Source organism: Pezoporus occidentalis, unplaced genomic scaffold (genome assembly GCF_034315485.1).
Source record: "Pezoporus occidentalis ecotype Australia unplaced genomic scaffold, CSIRO_AGI_Poc_V1 ctg2, whole genome shotgun sequence".
NCBI lineage: Eukaryota > Metazoa > Chordata > Aves > Psittaciformes > Psittacidae > Pezoporus > Pezoporus occidentalis.
Window position 1 is genome coordinate 11,565,653 of NW_026913855.1, and position 23,277 is coordinate 11,588,929.

Genomic DNA, 23,277 nt, shown 5'->3' on the forward strand with positions numbered 1-23,277 from the left:
GATCCACTGGCATTGCCTTTCATACCTCCACAGTCCTTTCCCATTTGTATTTACTAATCCAATTCCCACTTCCAACGTGGGTAGACCCTCTTCTTCATTTTTTCCTCTGACTATCATCACCTCAAGGCTAACCACAGACCAATTGCTATCTGCAAGGACCAAATCCACATCTCTCTGTACCCTGAGAAATGCCGTAAAGAAATACTCCCATCCATACCAAGGAGATACACTGCTACTAGAGAGCAGCTGCTGTAAGAGCAGTCCTCATCCTGGTGAAATGTGGCTTGAGAAACAGCAGAAACACTCATCTCACCTGAATGTTCAGGACAGTATTTCTGTGTCCATCCACTTTGCATTCCTGAGACAGGCTGAGAGTTTGCATATCGTGAGTTATGATGGCTTAAGTGATGAGTGACTGCCTCAGTGGAGAAGCAGCACAGGTCACCTGAACCCACCCAACATTTTGCTGCCACTGTTGAAAAGGGGAAGTACTACACTCCCCATATCACTCTTAGACATGCTCTCTTGCTTACCTTCCACCAGCTCTGGTGCTTGCTGGGAGCGACTGAGAATTGATACAACCCAGTAATCCAGCAGCAAATTATCTCAGAAAAAGCAATTTATTTTCTGCCAGTATAGGGGCGAAATCGGTTGAGTAAAAAGTTTTACGAGCTGCAGAGTCAGCACAAGACTGAGAGCAAGAGCAGGGGTAGGGAGGACAAGGAGGAAGAGGATCTCTCCCCCTCAGCAGATGTAAGTTGTTTGTAAGACTCAGCCATAACATGCAACTTCACCTTTGGGATCACTCAGATGTTGCCTCCCATCACTATGAAGGCATCCAAGCAGAGTGATGAGAAAGGAAGGGTAAAAATTCTTTGGAGTGCACTTTGACAGAAAAAAGAAAAATGTGTGAATAGAGTTGTCCAAACATACATTTTTGGGGGAAGAAAATTGCAGGATGTGTATTTTAGGAGAGATGTTATATTTAAACCTTTTTTATTTTTTATTTTTATTCATTAAATCTGCTTAACATTAATCACAAACAAACATTTGGCACAAAGGATAGCCTTATTAATGATTCAGTGCCTTGGTTCTTCCAGTGAGGGAAGCACTGAAATCCAGCATTTTACAGGGTGGAAAACAAGCTGTTAAAAAATAACTGGGAAAACTCCTAACCTTTTGAGGGAGGCATAGAAAAGGGAAAGGGAAAGGGAAGAGAAAGGAATAGGTCATTATACATCACAAAAATAGATCACAGATTTTTTTTTGTTTTAGTTCTTTGCAGGTTTCTTTTCAAGTAAAGGACACGACTTTTAAAAAGCCTTTAACAGCACTACTTTGCACTTTTAATAAAGACTTCTTAAAGACATTAACTTCCACAGGGCCCATAGCCTTTTCCTCTGGGGCAGGCATGAAATGGCTCTTCTGGCAGCAACTAATGCTCCCACAGCCAAACATCTACACCCCTGTAATCAAGCATAGCTGGGTTCTTAAACAAGGGCAGTGCCCTCAGGGCTCCTCTTCTCAGTCTGACTGCTGAAGCACTGACGATCAATGACTATTACCACCACACCAATGAAGTCCTCAATAGTCATCCCGAACCTGGGAATCAGGCCTGTGAGGGTAGAAACTGCATCATCCAACAGTATGAACTTACCCATACTTAGGGAAAAAAATTATCACAGTAACAGCTCAGAAACAGAGACAGGCAGCCAAAAGTTTCTCCCTGCAAACCTGTTTCATGGGTTTATATCATTAATGGTCTCTTCCTCTCATGGACCAAACACTGCACAAAGTGCCCCCAGTGGCCTTCAGGTATATATTATTTACTATGATCCTCAGGAGGTCCACGCTAAAAACAGCCTGGGAAAGCAGACTATATTTTATCCACCGCATGACCTAGTTTCAGCAGCTCTGTCAAGCACTTCTGTCACCAGCAACAGGGCTGAATAATGTTCAGTGAAGTAGGTGATGAGTTACGTGAAACTAGCTTCCAGAGGAAATTAATTTCCACAGAGAGCTCTGGCTACTTGAACTTTGTTTTAAAAAGCTGTGTTTTATTGCCGTCAAAGTTAATGAAGAAAGGTAGCTGACAGACTGCTGCACAGTCTGTGTTATCTCACAGCCACCTTCCTTCCAGCAGCAGAAGCAGCAGCGGAATAGGAACATCCACTGAAATGAGATTCCATGTGCACCGATTTTACTGTTTTTCTTGCAACTGCCACATCTACTGCCCTAATATTGCCATGAGAGATAATTAAACCGACTTCTAATACAATGCTGTGCATATGGCATCTCTGTCAAGACCATTCTCAAGCAGAAGAACAGATTGCAAAAAAGTACTGCATGCTCAGCCTTCTGCCTGGGAATGTAGGTAGGAGATAACATAAAACTCCCACCACTCCTTACAAGCACACGATCTCCAAAAGAAGCTATTTTTCTGCTTTTATTTTGCCAGACTTACCATAGTGGATCCCCCTCCAGGGTTTCCAACTCTCTGCCCTGCACTTGACCTAGTCTTTGCATGCTGGAAGATTCTGAAGGCCCTTGACCGAGACCTTAATCCATACATTAGCATAAAGGTAGTATTAAGTCCATCAGTCTGAAGAAAGTATCCTCCATATTACATCCACACTGTAAGATTTACCCTAAAATTAAGGACAAACTACTCTGTGGAAATTATGTACGGTTCATTCACACCCAGGTAGGTTACTGCTTCTAATAGTGCTTATCTCAAACATCTCACAACATCTGTTGTCTCTCATCATGTTCAAAAGTATGACTGTCGACATTTCAAAGATACATGGGAAAACGTGGGAAAAATGCAAAAGAATCTTCTACTGTGGAGTGGCTGCTATTCCACGCTGTTAATCTTAGCACAGAAAATCAGGCAACTTATCTGTGCTCAGGATCCTTTGCATGAATATTGCTGGAAAAAACACTTTGATGTGATCAGATGCTTCATAGTAGTTCTTCACTGAGTATATCAGGAAACAGCAAATGGGTTGAAGGAAAGACTTCACAAGATGGCATCTGCTGGAAGGACGGTACGGCCCGGCACAAGCAATCCAGGAGGTTCCTTGATTGTGTAGAAGACAACTTCCATATGCAAGTAATAGAGAAGCTGACAAGGAGAGGTGCCATGCTTGACCTCATGCGCTCCAACAGGGAAGGGCTCGTTGGAAATGTTATGCTCCAGGGCAGCTTTGGATGCAGCGATCATGAGATGCTCTAATTTCAGATCCTCAGGACAGTGAGAAGAGCATGCAGCAAGCTCACTGTGCTGGACTTCAAAAGAGCAGACTTTGGCCTCTTCAGGAACCTGCTTAGTAAGGTTCCATGGGATATAGCCCTAGAGGGCAGGGGGGCCCAAGACTCTTGGTTGATATTCAAGGATCACCTGCTACAAGCTCAGGAGTGTTGCATCTCAACTAGAAGGAAGTGCAGCAGGAGGGCCAGGAGACCTCCTTGGATGGATAAGGAGCTGCTGAGGAAACTTCAAAGGAAAAAAGAGGCTTATAATAAGTGGAAGCAAGGACAGGTGGCATGGGAAGAGTACAGGGATGTTGTCCGAGAAGCTAGGGACCAGGTTAGGAAAGCTAAGACCCAGTTAGAATTCAACTTAGCTAGAGGTATTAACAGGAAGGGATTTTACAAGTACATAGCAAATAAAAAACAGACTAAGGAGAATGTAGGCCCCCTCAGGAAGCTCTCGGGAGAACTGGCTACACAGGATTTGGAGAAGGCTGAGGTTCTGAATGACTTCTTTGCCTCGGTCTTCACTGGCAAAGGCTCTGACCAAACCACCCAAGTCTTGGAAGGCAGATGCAGGGACTGTGAGAATGAAGACCTTGAGCCCACTGTAGGAGAACAGCTGGTTTGAGACCATCTTAAAAATCTGAATGTGCACAAGTCCATGGGTCCTGATGAGATCCATCTGCGGGTCCTGAAGCAGCTGGTGAATGAAGTTGTGAAGCCACTGTCCATCATATTTGAGAAATCATGGCAGTCAGGTGAAGCTCCTGACGACTGGAAAAAGGGAAATATAACCCCCATTTTCAAGAAGGGGAAAATGGATGACCCGGGGAATTACAGACCAGTCAGTCTCACCTCTGTGCCTGGCAAAATCTTGGAGCAGATTCTCCTGGATGGCATGCTAAGGCACATGAAAATCAACACGGTGCTTGGTGACAGCCAGCATGGCTTCACTAAGGGGAAATCCTGCCTGACCAATTTGGTGGCCTTCTATGATGGGGCTACAGAACTGATGGACAGGGGTAGAGCAGTTGATGTCATCTACCTGGACTTGTGTAAAGCGTTTGACACTGTCCCACACGACATCCTTGTCTCTAAATTGGAGCGACATCAATTTGATGGATGGACCACTCGGTGGATAAAGAACTGGCTGGATGGCCACACACAAAGAGTTGTGGTCAATGGGTCAATGTCCGGCTGGAGACCAGTAACGAGTGGTGTCCCTCAGGGATCAGTGTTGGGACCGGTCTTGTTCAACATCTTTGTCAGTGACAGGGACAGTGGGATTGAGTGCGCCCTGAGCAAGTTTGCCGATGACACCAAGCTGTGTGGTTCGGTTGATACTCTGGAGGGAAGGAATGCCATCCAGAGGGACCTTGACATGCTTGTGAGGTGGGCTGATGCCAACCTCATGAAGTTTAACAATGGCAAGTGCAAGGTCCTACACCTGTGTCGGAGCAATCCCAGGCACAGCTACAGGTTGGGCAGAGAAGAGATTCAGAGCAGCCCAGCGGAGAAGGACCTGGGGATGTTGGTTGATGAGAAAATGAACATGAGCTGGCTTCAGTGTGCTCTTGCAGCCCAGAAAGCCAACCGTATCCTGGGCTGCATCAAAAGCAGCATGACCAGCAGGTCGAAGGAGGTGATCCTTGTCGTGGGACCTCACCTGGAGTATTGTGTGCAGTTCTGGTGTCCTCAACATCAAAAGGACATGGAACTGTTGGAACAAGTCCAGAGGAGGACCACGAGGATGATCAGGGGACTGGAGCACCTCCCGTAGGTAGACAGGATGAGGAAGTTGGGGCTGTTCAGCCTGGAGAAGAGAAGGCTGTGTGGAGACCTCATAGCAGCCTTCCAGTATCTGAAGGGGGGCTATAGGGATGCTGGGGAGGGATTCTTCATTAGAGACTGTAGTGACAGGACAAGGGGTAATGGGTTAAAACTTAAACAGGGGAAGTTTAGGTTGGATATAAGGAGGAAATTCTTTCCTGTTAGGGTGGTGAGGCACTGGAATAGGTTGCCCAGGGAAGTTGTGAATGCTCCATCCCTGGCAGTGTTCAAGACCAGGTTGGACGAGGCCTTGGGTGATATGATTTAGCATAAGGTGTCCCTGCCCACAGCAGGGGGGTTGGAACTAGATTATCTTAAGGTCTTTTCCAACCCTAACTATTCTATGATTCTATGAATTCCTTGTGGTGTTCTCTATCGACATTTAGCAGAAAAATGATGAAAAACTTGAAGATTTTTTACTTTACATGTCTTTGAGGCCCCATGTGCTTGCCAAGAATTAGGTAAAAAAGCATGTGCAAACTGAAAAAAGAATTTTAGAAAGCAATGCTCAAAAATACCAGAAACAGCTGTTTAGGCATATATGTTACCTGAGATACAGCCATAGGCAAGAACAAAAGGGATCTCCCACCTACCTTTCAGGTGCCCAGGGAGTGCAGATACAAGACTAACAACTTCTTGGTCTTTACCTATCTTTACCTTACTCTTTCATGCAGTATTTTACATGTTTGGCTAGACACCATGGAAATGTCCCACACACTTCGTTAGCTGAAAAGCTTCTCAATAGCATAGTCGTGGGGTCTCCTACAATGAAACTCAAATGTGCATCTGCTTTCCTTAACATTTCTAGATCTTCTGATCAGTATTAAACTCAGCCACATCTGATTCATAGGGGTGTATACCCAGCCTTCTCACCAGTGATCACCAGTCATTAGCATACAAAATTAATGACTCAGTTCCTCATCAGACTGCTTTAGAAATAGAACAGTTTTTTAAACAATTATAATTTGGAGGAGATTTGTCTTCAGATTTTTTATGTTGATCAAATTCTTTTTTGTAATCACCAATATCAGAATCTTACTTTTTAAAAATAGAAATATGAAAGTCATAAGAAAGAGCATGGCTCCAGATGTCCATGTTACGCATTCAAAATAAATGCATAAAGCTTGATAGCTTCTTTCCACTTGTTAACTTCACAAGCTTTGTAGACAATCTAGAACAACCCGTCAGCACCAGATATATAGACAGGTTTTGGAGGGAAAAGAGGCAGCAGGAAGGTGAGAGATCCCTGCCCTTGAGGGTAGGGAAAGCAGCAGGTAAGAGTGGAAATGCATCTCTTCACATGAGCACCCTGTGGAGGTGCAGAGAAGAAGCTGTACTATTTGCAGCTATAGCATGAGGTCAGTAAGCAATACACTTGGTCCCTAAGCTTCAATTGCAATGAAATCAGAAGCAATAGCTGGAAGTCTAAGTGAAGGACAAAATTGTGATTGTTGTCTTTGAGTCTAGGCAGTAGAAATATGCACACAGACCCAAGTCTTGATGTCCCACAAAACACACTAGATGCACAGGCAGTAAAACGCTACCACGTGAAAACTAACTTCAGATCTTGGGAGACCTCTTGTACTATTCTTCCAAGAACATATTCATGCCAATTAATTTATTCCTGCTCTAAGCCCTATTAGCTGCTAAAAAAGCCAGAGGGTAGGGGATACCAAAGCTTGTTTTATATAAGAAAAAAGAATTCTTCTCTTCCATTCCCCTTCTAACTAGGAACATCTGACCAGTGTTGTCAAACTAGATTATATTTACTTCCAAGAAAAAGATAAGTTGGATCTTCACTGGCAGCATAAATGGTCTCAGAAAAATGTGTGAGTGACAAAATCAAAGTAAAACCTGAAAAGACACAGAGAGCTAAAATCAAAATGTTTGTCACTTCAGCCTTCAGAGTTTTTCCTTTCTTTCTGCAGGTACCTCTCCATTCTCTCAGCATTTAACTACAATTGCTATTAAACTGGGATCTGTCCTTTTACATCTGATGTGAGAAGAGGTGATAGTCCTGCTGCCTGCCTTGTTCACTATAGAACTGTGGTGGCAAAACAGCTCACAAGAGACAACGCAGTTCCAGCTGGGCACTGTAATCGGGTGGGGTGCTAAGACAAAAATGCTAAAATAGCAGCCCAAAGTGGAGGAGTGAATGAATACCCTGCTGCTATGCCAGATATATCAGAGGGTCAGGAGGTGAAAGCCTGGTGCGTGCAGGCATGTGCATAGGCATCAGAAAAGAACATATGTCCTAAAAATAAATTCCCTCTCATCATTAAACTCATCAAAAGTACTTGTGTGTGCTGAATGATTATTTGCATAATCTTACCTGCACTTCTGTGCTGTGCATCAAGTCTGGTCTGCACAGCAGGGGCAGGTCACTTGGATAAAACCCCTGACATTTTCCAACTTTTTTTAAGAGTCTGCATCCACGTAGGGACTGTGACAGCTGCTGGACTGACAACCCTGAAGCAGCATGTTACTGCAGCTTGGAGCAGCTGCGGCACAGTGGTCAATGCTGTGTGTTCCCCTTGGAATCAGCCCGATGCAAAGGGATCACAGCAGAGGGGAGCTGGACTTAGAGCCGGTGTCTTTTTAGCTTCTCCGCTGAAAGGTGCCAAGTTTTCAGTGTTGATTAATTGTATGCAGGGTCTCCCCCCCGGGAAGGGGCCAGAGCCACCATCTCATGTCACCAGCTGGTGAGCAGGCACCACAGATTTGTACCAACAGTCAAGAAGTGCAAAGGCAGATCCTGCTCTTCGCTGCATGGATAGAGAAGAGATCTGATCCTGAGAGCAGCCTCAGCCTGTCCCTTCAATCCCGGCAGTTCAGAGCCTCTTCTGACAAGACAAATGTTGCATTTGCATTTCCCTTTCCCACGTCGGGTACTGGGAACATATCGCTGACAGCAATCATACAGGCTGTACATCACGCAGCGCTTCTGAGGTCTCCTTTTGTGTGTTCACAATAAAAATAACATGAAAATCCATCGGCACAGGTCATCCTTCAAGTCACAGTGTTTGCTAAGTGAAGAGAAACATATGCAAGGCCTAATGTTGTCTCATTCAGGGCAGCTCTGACTGCATGCTGGAAGCTTCCTCAGCACAGTAATTGCTAACACCCCAGGTTTTTTTGCAAAGTGTTGAAACTGCAGTTTAAGTGAAACACATCTGCTAGTCAAGATATAAGCCGTTTTTGAAAACACAGTATATGTTACAGAGCCAGAATATACTGCCATTGTATCACTGCCCTTCTTTGTAAGGTGAGTAAAGGAAAGGGTCAGCCTTCTTGATATAGCAAGTCAGCCATACAGCAGAATCTACATTTACCATGTACCAGCCTCCTACTGCTCACTCAGCCTCCCCCAGCCAGGGCCTCATCCTCAAACACCTTCATGTCTGAGAGTCTGCATCCATCCCCAAACCTCTCTGCATATGAGGGCCTGGAGGACACCAGCCCTGCCACAGTTCCTGCCAGAGGTGCTGCCTGTCCCCCTAAAAGCCTGCAGAGGAGCCACGCGTTGCTCCCTCACACAGAAGAAAGCTCCTCTGCTGTGCAGAAGAGCTGCCCTTTAATAATTTGCAACCCTCAGGAAGCCCAGAAGCAGCTTTCTCCTCACCTTTGCATTGGGTGCTATTAAAAATAAGCATGGACCATAACTTCTTTACAAATGCAAAGTCTTGATTCTCTGTTTGAATTTGCCTGCAACTCAGAAACCATCCCATCACTTTGAAAGCTAACAGAGAAACTGTGAAACAGTACAAATATCATACATCTCCAAATATCACCTGTGAGCAGCTAGTTGGAAAGGAATAGAGTAAATGAGATCTCCTGGCCCTGGGAACTTGTATCTGGAGAGCAAAGCAAACAAGCTGCTTCCCAAAGGGCCCTTTGCATGCAAGTTTGAAAGGAAGAGGCTGAAAATCAGCATAGGCAAAGGAATCTTCTTTTTTTCGGATTAGTCCTTCAATTGTGGAAGTGTAAAGATACATTTTCGGAAGTACTGTTGTGGCTTAATCTTCCTAAACACCATTTCACAGGAGGCCAAGCACCCTGCATTTCTAAGAAGAATTCATAGACTGTTTATCTTAATATAATCTCCCACAAACATTTATAGGGAGAGTTTTACTTAATGCAGTCTGTGATCTATATAAACATCACTGGTATTAGGATAACCAGGCTCTGAACCGGACTGGAAGCCATGTGGGAGCTTTATTTGGGATATTAAAGTAGCACAGTTCAATATATTATTTCATTTGCAGTAGACTGCTGGGAATTAGAGGTTAGTCATATGGGGATTTTAACTGTTGTGTAGTTACAAGAGGCTGACTCAATGGTTTTCCTGTTGTAAAATGTCATCCAACTGTCTTGTTACTTCTAATTACAAGATTAAGAAGTTAAATACTTAAGTCCCCAAAGAAAGGCTTGATTTTTTGTGGGACAGCAAGAGAAAAGCACAGAAGGAGAGCAGAAAGGTATCTGCAATAACAGTTCCACACTTTTCTCACAAGTAACTAGAAAAATTGCACTAGTGATTCCAAATTTAATTTTCTCTCCATGACCCTCTGTCAGATTCAGTTTACAAGTCGATTTCCTATTATTAATTGTCAACCTTGAAAACTCCACTTGGGATCCACAAATCAAGTTGTGTCTCTTTATGCCTCCTAAATCACCATAATGAAGATTCTGCCCTTTGTAATTTACCTATTGGTGCTTTGGAGAAGCAGAACAGCATCCATCTTATTCACCCCTGCAGTGCCTGTGCATGCTGGATCTTTTCTGAAGAAGCACTGTATTTTCCATGGTGAGGAGACTAAGACATTTCCCAAGCATCCTCACTTTTTTTTTTATACTATCTGCAAACAGTCTCTATATATGTTGCATGCATAGTGCTGGGATGCTGAGAATCATGAAAGATAGGTCTTCAAATACTGGAAAAGCTGCACACAGTGAAGGATCAGATGTGATTATCCACTGCTTTGCCCTGATCTAAATGTGGACTATCTTAGTAAACGGAACAGGCAGAGGATGAAAATGAAAGGATGGGGAAAACTTGACCACCACAGAAGCATTTCAATATACCTTGCATTCACTAGGTTTTATTTCCTGCGCACACAGGAATCCAGGTTTCTGTGACATCCAAATTCTTTTTCCACCAGTATCGGTAACTACTATTTGTTATTAGCAGAGAGCACTTGTAATATTAGAAGTCCATCTTTCTTAATATTCTGGACTTGGTATTGATTTCATTTACACAAACATACTGTCTATTTAAGCTTATACTTTTAGGAAAGTGATAGTGCTTTACTTTAGGAAGTGTCACTTGCTAGATTCACATATGGCAATTGCATGGTGAGTTGAAAAAGAAGCAATCAAGGGCTGTGTGTAGGAGTTCCTGATTTGTGCCTCAGAGTTACTGCTTCTCTGCCAGGTATAAAGGCAGAGACAGAACAAACTCTTCCAGCAAAAATAACACTATTTTTGACTGCTCGCACATAACCAAGATCATGGATCAGATTTCTTATGTCACTCATGCTATCTTATTAGCCAGCTCTAGAGTCTGTATTGAAAATCTGTATTTTACTGCCTGTGGTCCAGTTTCTGCTAATCATTCAGATAGGCCGAAATGATCTGATTCCAGAACCTTTGTATTTACTGTCCCAACCACGAAATCAACTCAAAAATCCATATATCAATCATAAACCTAAAATTTTCTCATACCAATTCACAGGATGGAAAATTGCCAAGAAGTTTGCGATTTTCACTCCATTTGTTCATGAAATTCTTGTGATGGTGAAGCCAGGAAGAAGAAAATAACCATGTAGCCATTAAACAAATGCCAAGGAAAACTACAACCTGTTAAGAAAAATTAGCTATATAAGACTTCAACAAATATTGAATGTGGTCCATTCTCTATGAAACCAAGACTCTCCTTACAAAAACACATTTTTCCTCAGCAGTTGCTTGAAAGACAGCCTTTTACAGGATGTTTAAAACAGTTGCAGAACTGAAGCCTCATATGTAATGATCTTGGCCGTATCTCATTTTCCCCTTGCCTTTGTTTACAGGGGTCCAAAATAGCCACTGTAATTCAATAAGCAGAGCAATCCTGATGTAACTTTAATCTCAGGAATTCCCTAAGCTCCTGAATGTGGGATGCAGGGGAGGTATGTCAAGATAGGCACCTATCTCTGACACACCACAGCATGTTCTTACAGTCTTTTCAAACAACGGTTGCGATGCTGTTCTCCCTCTGGGAGACTGAGTGAGCAAATACACCTCGCAGCCAGTAGCGTTTTGTGTATTTCTCCCTTGCTCTTCAAAGCCTTAGCTTAAGAACTTACACTGTGCAAAATGGTAGTTTTACTGTCACAGGTAGAGAGAGCTCAGTACCTTGAATAATCTAGTGGGTTACCCAGTGATGCCAGCACCTACTCCTAGAAGGACAAAGGAAAATAATGTCTTATTCTCCTTTTGAGAGGAATAACCCATCCTTACTTTCCTGATTTCCAAATGCTAAAACCCTAAATCATTGCTGAACTACTGTCAAGGTGATTACCTTCATCCATGTCATCATTTTAACTCCTTTTTAAACATTTAGTCTTGCTCACACTTTGTGGCAATGAGTTCCACTGCTTATCAAGCACTGTGGGGAGAGTTCTTCCTTGAAAACCTTGAGTTTCAATTTCAAACAGTGAATTTCACCAGGTTTTACTGCATTATGGCAGCCCATAGCAGTTCATTACTCACTTTCTCCATGCTGTTCACAACTGACCTCTATGGCACCCCTCAAATGCCTCCCCACAGTCACATTTTTTTCCTTGACTGAAGAATGTGACTTAGTCTCATGATATATAAGCTACAGCATCTATCCTTCTCCTTGCCCTTTTCTGAACATTTCCAAGTCCTACTGCATCCTATTTGAGATGATCAGAACTGCATAGATTTATATAGGGACATAATGATATTAGATCACCGTTCCTTTTCTGATCATGTCTAGCCTTCCATCATGAGGTCACGAGAGAACTGAAACAATAGCTGTCATAATGCAGAAGTAGTATCTTCAGTGCCCCACCTGAAACAGCTTTGGTTACAGTGGACCAGGCTCAGATGAATGAGAGGATGTCCCCAATAAAAGCAAAAAAATAAAATGAAATAAAATGAAGCAGTCAGGTTAGAATTTATTTAAAAAAAGGAGATAGTGAGATAATGAAAAATGTATGCAGGCTTTCCCAGCACAGTGCTTTGGAAGGGTGGGAAAAAAATTCTATTTTATTTTCTAGCTGTGGTTTGAAAAAGTGCCACTGAGGAAACCATACCAGAAATTTAGGATATGTCTACGCTGCACAATGCTAATTTACCCAGCTGAGTTCTGTGCTAATGCAGCTATATTGCTTACAGTATTTACTGCTAACTAGTTTAGAGCTCTCTCTAATATCTCTTCACCAAATTGCACTGTGCAATGGAGAGATACTTTTTTTAGTCTTCAACAATGCAGGACACCTTGAAAAGGCAGGTATCACACTATCTCCTCTACATGAGCAGAACAGTGGCTGTGGTACCCTTGCAGACATAGAATGTTAAATATACCTCGCAAAAAGACCCCAGGACAACCTTATGCAGCTTAAATGAGCATAGATGAATATGACTAGAGATTTCAACAGAAGTGCTCTCAGGCAGAAAATCACATCCAGGCATATGGGTGTTCTGCAGCAATAGAGCCTAGAATTTGTAAACCCCTCATGCTAGAGAACTAGCTCTTCAGAACCTGTGTGTGATATTATGCTATTGGGTGACAATGCCAAACACAAATGAGTGTTGTACCTTGAACACAGCTCTTACCACACACTTGAATGTATCGTACTGTACACAGGCTTAAAACATAAAAGCTGGACTGTGTCTCGCTGTGTTAGCTCTGATCTAAAGCGAAAAGTTATTTCTGGCCATAACAACAGGGCAACATCAACCTGTAGACAGAGGGTTGGTGCTCTGTCCTTGGCTCTTGAGGGCCAAGGTCTTCCCCTGGAGAAGGGTCATATATTGTTACAGCCTTGCTGCTGCTTTTACCTAAAGCCTTTAGCCAGAAGAGATCCTGTGGGACATCCCCATCTGCCTTGTGCTGTCTGGTATGACCCCAAATCCACAAGGAATGGAAAACCTCAGGCTGCTGAGTCCCATTCAAGAGCATGCAATGACACAGCACTGAGCAGAGCCTGGAGGGGACGGATCCAAACATTTTTGAGTAGCTCTTCACTGAAACAGGCGCAGAATAATCACACTTCCTGGACATGGGGGTAGCTATCTTCACAAGCTGGTCTGGGAGAAACGAGTATTAAATTAACAGCTACCCATGACACACATAACTGACATGATGGCTGGTGTATTTTTGGCCTGATTCCTGTCTGTCAGCTCCCTTTAGTGAATTTTCTCCTTAGCTAATTTTAACCAAATTTGATAGAAGGGCTGCAGTCTCACAGATAATTATGTTTTTTATAAGTTTCAGGGATCTGGCAGCTGGAGAGGGAAGAAAGACCAAAATTAGTACTTTCCATTAAGGGAAAGTAGGCAAAACTCAGCCACTATATATTTCAGCTAACCTCAGACAGCCAAACCCATATGTATTCAGTGGCAGACTAGCATCACTGGCGTTTGCTCTTGCCAGAGCTGGCAGTTTCGCACTGGTGTACAGTTTAGGACACAAACTCACAGACATCCAGTTTAATTAGTTCTGCTATTATCATAACAGTTTCTATTATTTTGTTAAGTTATTGGTAATAGCAGAGCATCCACTGAAATAAGGATGATCTGTGAAAGAGCGGGCAAAAATATCAATTTTATTGTAGAAAAAAAATGAGTAACGACAACATCTCAGCTGTGACTTTTACTCTCCTTGAGCAGTGTGTTTTTCAACTTTTAATCCTAATGTTATTAGAAAGTAAGATTGGGCAGTGAATTCTGTCATTATTAGAAACAGAATTCAAAGCATCTCAAGCCAATCTTCTGTTATGCATCAAATTAAGGAAAATTGTGTTTTGCCTTTAAATTAAAAAGAAAAACAATTCTTAAGAAATAAAAATGTCACTGTTCAGGGAAGAGTAATAAAGTATGAATATTTCTCCTTCAGCTGACTGTCTTTGTAAATGAGCAAAAACACTGAAGTCAATAAATTGCCATTACCCAAGCTTCATAAATCCTCAGTGGCTGGATCTCACCACATAGTTTAAGTTACAAGACCTGAGAAGAGGCTAAGAAAGATTCATTGAGTGTATTTATAGGCAGAGACCTGGTCTCCAAACTTTATCAATTGTTACTTGCAGTGTCAACATGGAAAAACTTATTGTGGAAATTGCTGCTTCTAAAACACAGCTCTCTGCATGTGAAACCATAAATAAAGGCCTATCGCTACTCAGTAGAATGAAGGTTTTACCTGGTCATTATCACGTGCAACTTTGCTTGCAGATTATCTGCAAAAGGTAATAAAAAACGCAATACAAAACTGAGTTAAAAGTAGGGCCAGCATGCATACAAATAGCAAATATCCTTGCAACTTGGAGCTCAGGGTAAAAAGTGGGAATGTTGTCAGAACAGGAGGAAAATATGACCATGGATGCACTAAGTTGCATGAATCTTACAGGGAGCTATCTGGGGATCAGTGACTGCAGATGGATCTCTCTCATAAGGATTTGGCCCCTACATGGAACAACATGCAGAACTGTGAAGGATATGTAGCAGCACAGTTTGAAATGGAAAGATCAGAAAATCAGAAAAAATAAGGTCTACGTTACAAAATTAAATGACTGCTGAAGAGTACTTTGTGCCTTGTGGAAAACAAGTCTAAGCTTGTCTGCAGTGTCCTGTGACTAGAGCGTGGGGGGAATATCTACATTTGAGTACAGCATCCTGGAAAAAAATCTGGTAGTCTACATCTTGTTAACTATCAATGGAATTTGGTACCTAAATTTGGAGTTTGTGTCATTTACACACTTCTGATGATTTTTACTCCGAGCGAAGTAAACTCAGCAGGCTAGGGATTGTATTACATATTTATCTCTTTAGCTGATTCCAAAACACAAACAATAGCTCTCCATCCATTTCTAGAACACAAAGGGACCTCTATGGCAATCGACAAATGAAAGAAAGCCACCATGCCTGAGCTCAGATACAGACCAGAAAGGGACAAGGGCTGTAGGAAAGCTGTTAATTAAACTTTGCTTCTACTATTAATAGGCTGGTGGAGGGCAGCATTATCAAAAGGAAACGTGCATCAGTTCCAACAAGCTGTTTCTTGTACTTGCCCAGTTAACAAGGAAGCTATTTGAGTACGTCAGATTAAGATTACTATTATTTGCTGTCACGGGGAGCCCTTGAAAGCAACCTATGAGCTTAACAAAACATGGTATATGAAAGCATTCAGAGCACAGCTTTTACTGTTCCCGTGCCTTTGAACAGCACTTGGTGACCTTGACTATTCTGAGCAGGGACACAGGAGGGCTGTATTAAGAAGGAATTATTAAATTATTATTTTTTTATTATATTTTTGTGGCATTGGGTATCAAGATAGACACCAGAAATCCATCTTTCTAGCTGAAGCTGACCCAGAAAGGGTGCCTCATCAAGTTCAGGTCCATAGAAAAGGACACAGCAAAAAGTTTCCTGCTTCTTTATCCATCTTATAAAAAAAAAAACTAGGTGGTCTTTGTCAGTGTTTGGAGCAGATGCCTCAAAAAAACTTCTGTAATTGCTGTTAGCTCAGACAGAGCTAGACAGACTGTTCTTCTACGCTCCCATCACACATCCATTCACTCATGAAAACTCATGAAAACAGCCCTAACACTGGGACCACAAAAAGGTTGCCAAGGAGAACTTTGCAAGAGCTTAGGCAGTGCTCAGGGACTTTGCTGATCCGAAACCTGGCAGTTGTGTGGCTTTCTACAGAGCACAGGCCTTAATCTTTCAACCAGAAACTCCTGGGTCAAACTCAGTAACTTGTGGTGGCTTTCTGCTAAACTGGCATATGCTGTAATGTTCCCAGCTCACAGCAGCTTCTGAAAGAAGGTGCAAATTTAACATATCACTGGATGAGATCTCAAAGAGAAATCTTGCAGTTTGGTACTTTACTGACTGCTAACAAGAGCAATTTCAGCAATTGCTTCTCTCATTCACACCAGATTAACAAAAAACCCTCCATGTTCAGCTCTGGATTTTAAGCCCAGTGTGACTTTGCTCAGAACTGTATGAGTTCCAGGGCTGAAGACAAGGAGGGTGCCAGCGCTTGGGATTGCATTGAAGCTCAGCTGCAACTTGAACTAGTGTACAGTCTTTCTGGCACCTCCAGTGCTACCGGATCCACTTTACAAAGGGAAAGCTGGAGGACATTTTAATGACTTCCTCAAGCTGTAGTCAGATTGCTCACAGCTCTCTGCTGACAAGGCAACATACTCCTTGGAACTAGGGCTTCAGCTTACCGAGGGCTTTTTCCAGAAAATCTGCAAGAACTGACCTCTTTGAAAGAGTCTTAGCCCAAAGAGGTTGTGCAGTTTTTTGCCCTTGAAGGTTTTAAGGATCTAAGTAAGTAATCTGGAGTAACCTAGTCTAACCTCACTGCCTACCCTACTTTGAGCAAGAGTTGGGACTACAGATTTCACAAGGTTAATTCCAACCTGAATTATCCTATGATCCTGTGAAAATGTGGAAGACTTGTCGATAAACAGTCTTCTATTTTTTTTTTCTCCTATGGAATAAGAGATGAGATTTTTTCCAAAACTTAAAGAAAAATTTCTATTTCCCCTGTGTCCTGTTCAGATACATTGGTACAGACTAAACAGTATTTGGCCGACCCAAAGCATGGATCCGCATTTCAACCTTGAGACCGCAGCCAAGTTCTCTGTTTCATTTTAAATGTTGACGTAGTGGTTTTGCTCAGTCTGCTAAAGCCTGGTGGCCTAAAGCTTTGTGGGGAAGGGGGAAGAAGGGGAGAAAGAGGAGAAAGTTCAATGACATCTGTTGGTGAAAAGAGAGAAGAACCCTCACCTCACAGGTCCCTGAGTAAGACTTGCCAGAGGAAACAGCTTTCCATGAGAATCTGTTGAGGAGCACAGGAAATACCTGGAAAGCACTGGGCTGAAGTTCTCGTGTGTATTTTCTACCATTTCAGGCTCTTTGTTAAAGCAGATTTTTTCAACTGGAGATGGGTCTAACAGGCATTTTCACATGCAGGAGAACGCGAATTTCAGTGTAGACTGGCAGCCTACAAAGTTGTGGCAAAGCTGCACATGGAGCACAGAGATGCTTACTTGGAAGCCTTTCTTGTGCATTACAAAGGCAGTACAGGTTGTGTAAGACACTTGCTCAAATTCTTGCACAAAATCATGGAACCACAGAATAATTTAGGTACAAAAGGACCTCTAGAGGTCATCTACTTCTATTTGCAAAATTGAATACCTCCAAAGATGAGATCCCACAGTGTTTCTGGACAGCTTCCTCCAATGTTTGACTACCTTGTTTATAAAGATTTTCTTCCTTATATCTAGCTGAAATTTCTCATTCTGTGACTTGTGTTTGTTGTCTCTTGTCCTTCCTCTGCTTCTCCTTGTATGTCATATGGTCCACCTGCCTAACACCTCTTAGTAGAGTCACTCCAACTTGCCAATATCCTTCCTGTGCTAGAGACTCAGAACTGGGCACAGAACACCAGCCATGGCCACACAAGAAGTGCCACAAAGGAATATAACCACCTCCCTTGACCTGATGGACGAGATCCTGCTAACACAGCTCAGTTTGCAGTTGGTCTTCAGTGTCACCAAATGCAGGGCTGCCATAGATGAAAGTAGCCAAGAAGTCTGTATGAGTTGGTAACAGGAAGAGAATCAGAGGGAGTCCCCCCACCATGTTTCTTTGGGATTCTTACTAGCACTCCTGCCTGCCCAACCACTGCCTTGGAAACAGCCAAGAACAGTGGAAGGACTCAAGCCAGTTTACACTCAGGTTTGAAACATATTTTGTGGCAGTGGTTATTTTATTCTTTCCAGGCTTTCTTAAGAGATGGACAAGCAAAGACATTAGCTGGCAGATGGACTGACAGAGCACACAACATCCATATCTGGAGAGAAAACTGAATAATGGAGGACATGGACAGATGCAGCATCTACTTTTTAAGTAAAAAACTAAAATCTCCTATATTTACTTTTTTGTGCCATATCTGGACTGACTTAGCTCATGGCTGAAGTACTGTAAAATCACAGTGTGAAAACTGGGAAATGTCAGCTGTGCTGCTGAGAAAACCTACCCTGAATCAAAATTTAGACACTCTGCCTCAAATAGCAATTTCCATTGTAATTGCCCTCCCTACACCAAGTTTCTCTAGCATGATATTACTTCTTTCTTCTCCTAGAGCATAATACAAGTTCATTCCCTTGCTTTCCACTTTGGAAACCAACGAAGTGTTATTAAAAATGACCATATTTGTTCCTTCTTCAGGTAGAATTTCTGTCACTTGTATTTGTAGTAAGTCATGTTTTGCCCTATGACTAGTCCTATTTATTTCTGGGATGACAGAAGTGGCAAATTTTGGCCCATAATATCTGTGTGTATCAGAAAGAGAGAGTAGAAAAGAGACAGCAAGAAGTGATTAGAGTACCATGTATTCTCAGTAACCACCCACATACGCCTGCACCCCCACAGAAAAGAAGTATCATTCTACAAAAAGTTATTAATTACATTTTAAAGATCTACAGGTTTTGTAAGATCTGGCTACAGAATCGGCCTCATTATAAACACTCAAATCCAGTCATATTTTTTTAAAAATCTACTAAAAAGCCCAATAAAGGCTATGATGGGGTCTAGGATGCCCTCACATTTTTTTCTACACTGCCTGCTTTTATTGCATTTCATGAATATTGGCATCAAGTTCCCATACGCTAACTTCCAAACTATATCCTCCTTTTACAAGCTGGCCAGCCCTTCAACAGTTTACAGTAAGCACTCTGTATCACAGAGTACCAGCCCAAAAAACCATGATGACCTGAGCAAGGTTTAAAGAAGAAAAAAACAAAGGACAAACAAAAAACCTTCCAAAACCTACTCAGAAGTAGAGATGAAGCACAGAGGAGTTTAAAGCAGTTGGATATTCGTGAAGCAGACATATTAGTGAAGCTTCTGACAGACAAAGATTTTTCCAGTCACAATAAGTCCAGACCAGCCTAACCCTTCTTCTACAGCAATGTTCACTGTCCTCACTGAGTTTAGGCCCTTTCTGGGGGGAGAAAACCCCAGAAACCAAAGGACAGCTATGACATTGCACTTAGGATAACCAGACCTCTCCTGGTTGCTTTCCAAAACTACATCAAAACATGCAATAAGAGAAAACATAGCATATATATATATGTACACACACACCCCCCGAGGCACAGACAGACTTGAATATCGCAGTGGTGGACTGTCCATCCTATAGAGACTTGGCAGAGACTTCTAAACAAAATAAAAAATACCCCAGAGTAAAAACCCCATGGATCAGATTAAAACTCATTCCAGGTAGTTTGGTGCTGAGGGCCAGCTCAGGTACCATGAGTTCACACCAGACCCCCTTGAACAGCATGACTAGACTGCCACCAGCACAAAACTCCTGCTTGGTCCCAAAAATCCTGCAGACTGGGGATCACTATGCAGAGTCCACATCTGCCCAGTTTCCAGATCCTGTCTCTGTTCTGCATGGTGTATGGCAAGAGTTTCACTCAAAGCAGGGGACCCAACCAAGTTTGCAGGACCTTACCATAGCACAGCATGGGATGGCCAGCTGCATAAGCACATGCCGTGCCAGACGAACTGCAGTATCAACAGCTGTGTGAACCATGTAATACAGACCAAGCTGAGATGGAAAAGTGAAAAGAAGAGGAGCCTATCTCTTCTTCTTCAGAAGAGTTGTGGAACCTACTTCCAAACTGCCAACTTTTTGCCTCTGCATATCAAGATGACCCTCTGCTTCCTACACAGCTACTCGATACATTCACAGCTTCTCTCCTTTGCCCTCATTCGGAAGCACCATACTACCTGCCAGCAGTGAATGAGGAACAGTCACATTTTGCAGCCCATCACACTGGTTGGGGCAGCAGACAGAAGCTTCTGAGCATGCAAGGAAAGATAACTTCCAAGTATGTGACTTTCTTTCCCTTTTCTCTGTCTGACACAGTTACAATAACATTTGCTACTGGCAGACCCCTAGAGCTTGACTCCAGCACTACCAAGGGAGAGGGCTGAAGAAAGTTACAGGACCTCTTCAGCTGGATTATTTTCTCACTAGTGAAACGCAGTGTGCCCTAACGTTCTCAATAGCACTAGTTATCAGAGTGAGATGACATCCACCATGAAAGATGCACAGCCCAGAAATCCATACAAACTGGTTTACAGGGGCACAAACAACACCCTAACAGGAGAACACCTTCCCACTGGCTTTTCCCCTGTCAGCAGGTGAAGTGGGAGCCACTGCCACCAACACATCTGAGCCATCCAGCTGGAACTTTCTGCTGCCACACCATTGCCATGGTACAGCAACATCCTCCCTCTCAGCTGGCAGCTGCTGGGTAAACTTCCATTATAGACCCAGGCTGCCCACCGTGGTACTCTGTCCCAGCCTCTGTCTTGAACAATAAAATACCTAATGATGCTAATGCCTGAATTACCATGGGAATACAAGACAAATGGCTTGGGTCTCCCTCTGCAGAACTATTGCTCCAGGCTCTTTGGAGTCTCAAGGAGGCATTAACACCAGCACACATCCTCTGCACGCTGTGCCCTGCTTACACCAGGATGTTCTGCATCGAGATAAATCGGTCTCACCACCTACTCTGCTGCAAGTAGTCACTCTCCCTGGCACTTACGAGGGAGTCGCTGAGTCCAGCAGAGCCTCCCTCCAGGAGGTGTGTCACTGCAGGAAGGAAAGCCAGCCTGGCTATTGCTCTTAGAATGAATGAGGAAAGATGGCTGCTCTTGCTATTTATTTCACCGAAAGAGCCTCTCCTCCGAGCAGCGCTGATTCCAGGGATATCTAAGTAGAATCAAGGTGAGTTAAACAGTATTACTGAATCAACACATATATGCATTCCTTTCCCTTTCACCAACTTAACCTCCCCAACATCAGCAATTAGCACGTCTAATGAGAGATGCAGCAAGGAAACAATTTCAAGTTGAGTGCATCATGTACTGAATCACTGCCATGAAGCTCTACACTTGAACAGAATTCCTGGTGAATGACGATGAAATATTCATCAGCTCATATTTGTAAATGGCCCAGCAACATACTGAGTAAATGACCTCTGACGAAGTGCCTTGCATTAAAATGGAAGAGCAGCCAGCAGAAGTGAGGGAGCTAGAAACTACGCATGTTTTGTCAGCACAGACAAGCAGCAAACACAAACAGAAAGATATCTAGCTGGACTCATCATCCTGACAATAAGGAACCAGCCTGTTCACTTCAGGGGGACCCACTGGCTGTGCTGTCTGTGACGGGAGCGAGTGTGGCAACCTGGGCTGTTTTACTCACTGCCTTCTGTCACAACCAGAAAATGACCCAGGCAAGGCAGGAGGGTGAGCTGTTTTGTTCCCCCCACATGTTGGCTCTGGTTGTTCTCACTAGTCACCCCCATGCCCTGCACCTAAGCTGCAAAGCACCACACCACTTGCCCTTAACTGAGGGGCTTTGTCCCTGAGGTGGCAAACACAAGCCTATGCCTTCCAGAGCAAATGGGGAGCCCTGCCCTCCCAACAGGCATCTGATGCTGGGTGGGAGCATCCCCGCAGTGTGCATCTCTTGCCTTGCCTGCATGTTTTGATGTGAGCCCCTGCAAAAAGGGAGCCAGGTTTGCAAGGGGGACAGGCTGTGGGGATGGGTATAACCAAGCGCTGCTCTGTTTGGGGTAGTGTTACCCAGTGCTGCTGTAGGGAGCAGAAGGGTGGATTTTCTGTCCTGCTTTCAGCTCTCATCATTATTCAGGACGCGTGATTTCCAGGGAGGTTGCCAGCGCTGCACTGCACCGCTTGTGATGGTTAATCCTCGCACGGGAAAGCTCCACAATGGAAACTGTGAGGAGAATACAAAATAAACGAGGAAAACCTAGCAAGCTGTCGTCAGCCTCCACAAAGGGAAGAGGAACCCAGGCCTGGCCTCTCCCAGACCTTTTCCAAGGCGCTCCCCTGAAATAGAGCTTAACACGCCCACCTCTTGTTGCTCCGGGGCCTCACAGAGAGGTGAGCTCCCACTGCCAGAGCCAGGTGGGCGATGCAGACCTTCTTTTATCGTTTATTTATTAATTAAACGCCCTGTGATAAGGCAGATCTACGTGCAGGTCCACAGCTCTGCAGGCTAGGAGGGCCCACCGCGGCCAGGAACTTGAACAAACAGCACCATCAGGTGGCTCGCCTGGAAATGAATGTGCGGAGCCATCCAGGACAGCTCCTGCCGGACCCGGCCATCCCTCCACTCTCCTCTACCAACCTTAAAAGCAGGGTGGCCCCACAGCCCCTCCTGGGAAAATCCGAGTCCAAAACCGTAAAAGAAATCTTCAGGGGCAGCGAGGCACATCCAGGAAAAGCCTAAAGGGAAAACTTCCAATGTGCTCCTTCCCCCCTGCCATGCAAGTCCACAATGTCTTGTCCATATATATATATATCAGCTTTAATCAGGTAGTCTAACTGACTTGTTAACAGGCTACCTGCTCTGGCATCCAGAGAGCCTGTCTAAGCAGAATACAAGTCTTCCTTCCCTCCCTCAGCACCTTCAAATTTCGGGGGCACTGGCAAATCAATATTTTCACCTTGAAAACTACTCCCCGTGTACAACCCCCTTTTCAGCCATTGCCGGCATCCATCTCTTCCTGCCTGTATAGAGAAGAGGAGGGTGCCTTGTTCGGCCTCAAGCAGGTGATACTTCACTAATGACTGCCTTTGAAATAACTTGGATCCTTCGGCATCTTTGCTGCCTTCTTTTGCTGCTCGCATATTTGGTTAGTGCAAACTAGGAGCAGAAGTATTTCCGCTAATGAGGCAGAGCCCCTTCCATCCCCTGAGAGTCACATAGCAGATACAGTCCCAACACACAAAGTTAACAGATGAGAACTCAGCTCCCAGCCTCCAGACCTCAGGCGTGTCACAACCTCTACGCTCAGAAGCCTGCCTGCCACCCTTACCTATCCTCATAAA

The 23,277-nt window shown here is 43.6% G+C and overlaps 1 long non-coding RNA gene across 2 annotated transcripts in view; it reads right to left on the reverse strand.

Moving 5' to 3' along the window:
* Nucleotides 1-23,277, reverse strand: part of LOC134163204 (uncharacterized) — an 84,965-nt gene that overhangs the window by 41,772 nt on the left and 19,916 nt on the right. Inside the window, exon 1 of one of the 2 annotated variants that reach the window (XR_009964621.1) lies at nucleotides 314-3,032. The exons of the other annotated variant lie outside the window; for it this stretch is intronic. This is a non-coding gene — a long non-coding RNA (uncharacterized LOC134163204). Of the gene's footprint in view, nucleotides 1-313; nucleotides 3,033-23,277 lie in introns of those variants that run through there. 2 annotated transcript variants of the gene reach the window in all.